A 7,340-nucleotide genomic window follows, 5' to 3' on the forward strand; every position below is an offset into this window, starting at 1 on the left:
TTAAATCTTCTTTCCATGGACATTTTTCAAGGGAGTGGAGTGATTTTTATTTTTTAAACAATCATTACCTATAATTAAATTCTAAGTAATGCAATCAAACACACATAAGAAAAAATTGGTTAGAGATAAGTATAGCTCAAAGCTTTCTCAAACTCACTTGTGTAATTATACCGTGATGCTAAATTAAAATTCAAACTCATGTGTATGTATATTATTAGGTAAATTGTAGAAAACAAGCATTGAATTTTTTGTTTTATTTTAACTTTCAATTTTGTAATGAATTTTTAATTTTTTTGACACTATATCAAACCTTTTGTTTTGTTTCAAATTTTATAATATCGTAATCTTCTGGCTAGTTGTATTTGTTAAATGTTGAGGTTTTATAACTCATTGGATAGAGAGTTATGGTATTATAAAATTGAAATTAAACACAATTTGATATGATATTGATAAATTTTAAAAGTTCATTACAAAATTAAAACAAAGCAAAAAAAAACAACATTTTTTTGATAATTAGTCTATAGTATTTATATATTAACATTTAAGATTATTATTTATATAGCTTTTAAATAAGTTATTAAATTTGTAAACAAGAAAATTACATTAAATATCATTTTAATTTTAAATCTTAATTATATATATCTTATTTTAAATGATACAATTTATTTTAATTTTAATATAATTTTAATTTTGATCATATGTCTAATTAAAGTTTGACATTGGTAGAGATAGGTGATTAGCCCACAAAGATCTCCTAATCTTGAAAGAACAATACTGGGTTTGATTTGAATTTAAATTTAAAAATAAGTAAACAAATTAGATTCATATACAATAATAATTTTTACCCTTGATATGTCCTATTGCCATTCTTGTAACAAAGTCACTAATGTTTGGCTATGCAATTTTTAAAAACTTATACATTTTATGTATGTAGCATAATTAAATACAAAACCATATAAGACTTAGGTGTTAAAACAATGTGCAACATTCATTAAATGTAAAGATAATGTAATATCCTGAGAGTCCAGAGAAGTTAGTATATATCGAGAATAGTGTAAGAAATGAAATAACACCAGTTAGATATCTTTTGGGCTGAATGTTGGCAAAGAACTCCCAAGTTAAGCGTAATCCAAAGATGGGTGATCCCTTGAGAAGTTCATGTAGACCTATCATGGTAAGTTGTTTCGATCATTCCTATCGCTCCAGCGGAATGTTACAGATAAACAATTTCGTAAAATAATAGCTCTTTAAATATTCAAATAATGAAGTAAAAAAAACTTCATAAATTGAATTTTTTTCTCCTTAAATGTGAAAAGGCTAATTAGTCCACACAAGTTCTAAAACTCTTTCTTGCTTCATTTTGTGCTAGCTAAAAGCCACAAGGCTTGTCGTGGTTTGTTGCTTTCATTTTGTTTCAAACTTAGGTCAACTCCTTGAGCAAATTGTGAGAAAAAGAATTGGAGGAATAAGAAGAAAAAAGTTCGAGAAGGATAAAATTCTATGGCGAATTTATACAAATTTTCCAATTTCCCCCTTAGTCTTCTTGTCTCCATTTTATATGCTCAATGGAAGACTAGTCAAGTGCTTATCCACTATATAATTTCATGTAGCTTCAAAGAGTGTCAATGGATTGTCCATTAACTCTCAAAACTTCTACACACGATCTACTAAGCATAAACTATCGATAGTATTAATCATGTAGTTGACAGTTTTTAACTTTTGAAAAACTGTTGACTAATCAAAAAATGAGTCAACAGTTTGATGTTGAATGCTACAATATCCTTTCTTTTATCATATACAAAACTGTTATTAACTTTTAATAACAATAAGACATTTCATTCATTTTTAATGGCATTGAGAATATAGTACATCCCTCACATTTCTTATTTCAATTACTTTGCTTTTGGTTGTGTAACTTTATAAGTTCAGTGTTAAGTAGCAATTAGGAAATCAAACTCTTTGATACTTTATGAGAATATCTCCATCTTCTTAAAACATCATGATGATCTTTAGTGACATTTAGCAACATATCAATATAACTTAAATGGCAATGAAGTCAATTCATAATGAGCCCATTTAGTTGATAACTACAATGTAATTCAATTATTTCATTATTAACGTCCTGACCAAGTAAGAGCTATGAATTAATCAAATTTATTGACTCAATACTATGCAATAAATCTTAGTTGGAGTGATCAGATGACACATTGAATCATTTTCAACCATTCATGCTTTGGTAAATGACTTCTCTTATCACAAACCAACAGAAGATCGCATATGACGTTCGCCTCAGAACAAAGGTATTGAATCTTATTTAGCAAACATTTGCCCCATATATTAATCGAATAAGACCACAAAATAAATATTCCCATCTTCCAGTTAGATGAATTTGCATCACTAGCAAATTTCACACACCAATACACTAGACAATTATGTTGCTCCAAGTTAGAGAATCAGTTACAATGGCAACTGATAATAAATTATTAATTCTATCAACTATGTGATTTGTTATCAAGTTATTTTTAGTGTGTTGTTCAACCAATAACCATTTTTTTTGTAGCATAACCTTCGGGAAGACCCTTCAGTATGCTAACTTACTCAGAGGCAACATGCCTACAGATGAGTCTTCGAGGACTTGCACCCCAAATACCCATTTGAAGGCCATTCGGGCTTGCTTCCCTCGAGGACCTGGCTTAGCCTTATGCACATGTTGTCAGTGTTGTGTGCTCTTATTCTAGATTTGAATGACATCCAGCAGACTTGTTTTATGTATTCATTATATCATTGTATAAATCTATAAAAGACAAGGTTTTTTTTAATATTTATATTTTCTCCAATCATTTATATAAATGAGTCCCTAGATCTTCTGTGTGAAAATTTTATTCTCAAAGTGTTGAGATTGTGTGACAAGATTATTTGATAACATAACTTCTTAAATTATTCCTAGTCTTTAAATTATTTAGGTGGGATTCTGATTAATCGAGTATGGACTAGCACATGGGTTACTACCTCGTTTGGTATAGGGATACTGATGGGAAAGTGGTATGTCACACGTCATATGACATGAGATGTCGTTAGTAAACCTGTAGGTGGTCGTTGGAGAACGATTAGCCTAATATGATGTCAATGACTGACCACATTGCATGATGGATAATGGTCGAGTCATCAGGTTGCGATAGTGTGTTAATCCTTAAACTTGAACTAACACAGTTGTTTTGTGTATTGATGTGCAAGATTTGCTAATGAGCCAAACCCTTCAATTGGGAGGTAGGAACATTCATCTGTATGGTTGTGTATTGCTGGTATATGGAAACAGGTGTTGGGAATATGATCTGTCGCCCTCGTCAATATTTGATTGGGTGAACGTCTTATATGATTTACTATTGATGTAACAGGACAGTCCCTAACTGTGGCATATTGAAAGTTAGGAAAGATATTTCCTGATGCGTCATCTAGTCACATTAATGAGGTCTGATACATAGTTACTGAGTTTATAAATTTGTCATTCTATGGCTCTCGCTCAGTTGGGACGTTAGGTGATGAAAAGATTATAACAAATGGTAATCGTCTATTGTAATAAGTTCACTTCAAGAGAGATTTCATTGCCACTTATACTATCCTAAATTGCTGCTATGCACTATTTAGGAACTCTTGGAATGTTATCGGGATTTGGAGAAATTTGACGGGTTAAGGAGTTGACTGATACCAAAAAAGGTTTTAATATTATTTGATTGCTAGCAAGTAGTAAATCTAGAAAGTCACCCAACATATAGTGTTGCGTTTGGTATCAACATCATGTGTCCAAAATATCTCTAGAAGTGATTTGTCAACAGTTGACATTTTGCCCCACCTATCAATAGTGGAAAAGTTGAATTGCATAGTATATAGTTAAATTGCATAGTATAATTATTGGTGGGTAGTGTTGGATTCCAAATTCGATTGAATTGGAGGAGGAATAAATAATTTATAGTGGAGGGAGAGTGATTGAGAGAGAGAAATTTAATTAATAAAACATTAGAATAGTAGAAGAAATAAATTATTAAGAGAAAATGAGAGAATTATGTATCCCTTAAATTTAATCTCTCTCCCTTAATTTTTCTCGATGATCTTAATCTCTCTCATTTCCCTATATGCATCTTTGTCTCATTCTTCTTCTTCCTCTGAAATTACCATATTGTTAACAAATATTTTACATGTGAAGGTCACGCGTAAAATTTTAAAACGTGGGTACTAATGATACGCAAAATCTCTGTGTCTAGCATTGGAATAGGTGACCAGAATGGTACCATTTAGCATACTAGGTGTGGATTGAATATGACCACCACATTTTGAGATAGATTCAGTCTCAATATATAAACTGTTTATGTACTCTATCATTATATCGGACAATAGGTATGAATTTATTTATATTTATTTTATGAATATGTGTGTTTATTTATATTTATTTGTATAGTGTGTATATTATATTCCGTTACGTGTATCTGGTACACGGTAAAAATTTTATTTTTGTTCGTATTGTTGTACATCCAATTCCTTTCACCAGCTTCTCCAAGCATTCCCTCGAAAGCTTTCAGGAGATCTTATCCCATGACTTAACCCAAGTTATCCCTCAATAAAGACTTGGTTAACCCTCATTCGAGGCTTCTTATCCTTGAAGACCATTCTTTAGGCATATTACAACCTTTTGATCCTAACTTGGGACATCCGAAGACTTGGCACTCTCACCTGAAGGGTCTTATCAAGTGTTTTCATGCATGCGTGCCATGTGTCCCTGCATGCCATGTGTCCTATCCCTAGGACCCACACATTCAAGGACCAAGAATTAGGCCTTGAAGACCCGAGTAAGACCCATTAATACTTTAAGTTCACCTTATCACCTATTTTGAAGAGTCTCATCTCTTCCAAAGTCTTTATCTGCACACAACACACCCATTTCGAGGAACAACAACTCTTTTGAAGCACTCATCCAAGCATCCATACTACACTTGCATCACCATCCCAACCTCTTTGTCATATTTGACTTAGGCATCAGATGGTTCGCGTGGGATAAATCCCTATGTGCCTTCTAACTGCTTTTGTTTTGCAGATTTGGAAGACTCACGGAGCTCCAGCACCTTAAAGAGACAAGCTTATCTCTCATTGAGTTGAACCTCCAAGTGCATATTTTGAAGACTCATTGAGTCTCTCTCATCTGGGTATCTTATTCCCATCTAAAGACCCTTTGGGACCCCCATTCGGGTGACGTCTTAAGGTGACCTATGGGACTAATCACCTGTACCCGGATGCCATATCAAGCTTCGCCTTAGTATCATTTCTAACCATCTGTCATCCTGACTCTGTTGGAAGCTCTCTAAGTTTTTCTTTAGACAAACAAATCTCAGTTGTTGTATTATAGCAACAACTCACTCATTTACTACAAACATCTCATGTTTTGTGGCATGTGAGTCACTATCATTTATTATTATTATGTTATACTAATCAAAGTACTAAGCTTTCGTACTAGTCCATACCTTCTTACTTAAAGTATCCAATTTAAGAAATATAAGAATTATATATAATTTAAGATTTCTTATATTGAATAATCTCCTTATCATATTCTTCACAACTTAATAATGAGATATTCAACAAGAAGTCTAAAAACTCATTCATACATCACCTGAGAGTCATGAATAAAGATAAACTGTCATTTATTAAATACAAGAATACATCAAAATGCCTATTAAAATATCATCTAAATCTAACATTAAAACATATTACTAACAACTAAATCTCAAATAATAAAAATACTAACTCATTTATTTATTTGTGAACTATAATAATAACAATATACTAAGTTTATTTATCATATGAGGCCAACAATATGGATTTTACCTTACTAGTCAGTTTGATATATAACCTTATCTTTTTATATAACATTTGTAATTAATATTACCAGCTAGCTACCACTGCCAAGTGCCAACCAGAGCCACCCTGGCCCAAGGCTACCAGGGCTCCAGCCCAGGGCCCACAATTGAGGGGGTCTAAATTTTTTTTAAGTCTATGTATATATATGTATAAATTTTTTTAAAAAAAATTAACAAAAAAAACCTTGTCAAAAGAAAATTTTATTGCTATTTTTATTTTGTAGATACATGTGATGATTGTTTTTGTTTCGATTAATTATGGAGGATGAAAACAGGGGTGTTAACGGTTCGGATTAGTCCGGTTTTATAAGAATCCAGTAACCGAACCATTTTTAATGGTTTCGAAAAAATAAGAATCGTAATCGAACCATTACATATATAAAACCAAACCATGACCAATCCGTCACACCGGATCAGTTTCAGTTCTATTCAATTAACATTTAGCTTTTAAACATTTTCGCAAAATATGAAATTGCAATCAAATTTATTAATTAAAATAAACCCATAACTTCATTAATGCTTCAAAGTCTTGAAGTAAAAATAGAACGAAATAATTTATAGACTATCTCATCAAATGAGATTACATCGACCATTTATTATAACAATAGTGCATAAAAGCCTAGAAATAAAAGAGTTCATGAATCTCGCTAATTTCTTAAGAAATGATATTATTTATACATATGTATATATATATACCAAAAAATTATAATATATATAAGTATAATTTCGGTTTCGGTTCGGTTTGAACCACGGTTTGAAAAAAAAAAAAATCAGTAACCAAACCAAATATATCGGTTCTTAATTTTTAGAATCAGAACCTAACTATTAAACCATATAACCAATCCAAAATGCATGGTTCGGTCTAATTTGGTTCGATTCACCAGTTTTTAGATTTTTTTGACACCCCTAGATAAAAGAAAGATTGATCAAATCAAGAAATGCTTGCGGAGATTCGGGAGGAAGCACGTAGACTCAAATATGTAGTTTTCATTTTTTAATGCAATATTTACAATGCAGGGTACTCTTTTTTCTTCGTTTGGGGTTTTGTCCCATTGAATTTTCCCCAAACAAGATTTTTATGAGACCCCAAATTATTCTTCCTTATATTTTGTAAATTTTTATTTTTTTATTTAATTTATATAAATAACACACTTAAATTTTTTTTTACCCTGGGCTTTAAAAAACCCACGACTGGCCCTGGTGCCAACAAACCACACAATATCAGGTTTTGGTATCTCCGAGTTTTTTATTTACCTTTATTATTTTTTTATTCCATTCCCTATCCTTGTTCTCTATTTTTTTTTTAGAATTAAGAAAATAAAAAAAATAAAAGCCACAACTAACAGCTGGAATCACAAACTCCATGTTAGGTTTACAATTCCAACCGTCACCCATTTGTTTCCATAATTTATTTGAAATTGGATGGCAGAGAGAGAA

The sequence above is a fragment of the Diospyros lotus genome, chromosome 10, assembly GCF_014633365.1.
Source record: "Diospyros lotus cultivar Yz01 chromosome 10, ASM1463336v1, whole genome shotgun sequence".
NCBI lineage: Eukaryota > Viridiplantae > Streptophyta > Magnoliopsida > Ericales > Ebenaceae > Diospyros > Diospyros lotus.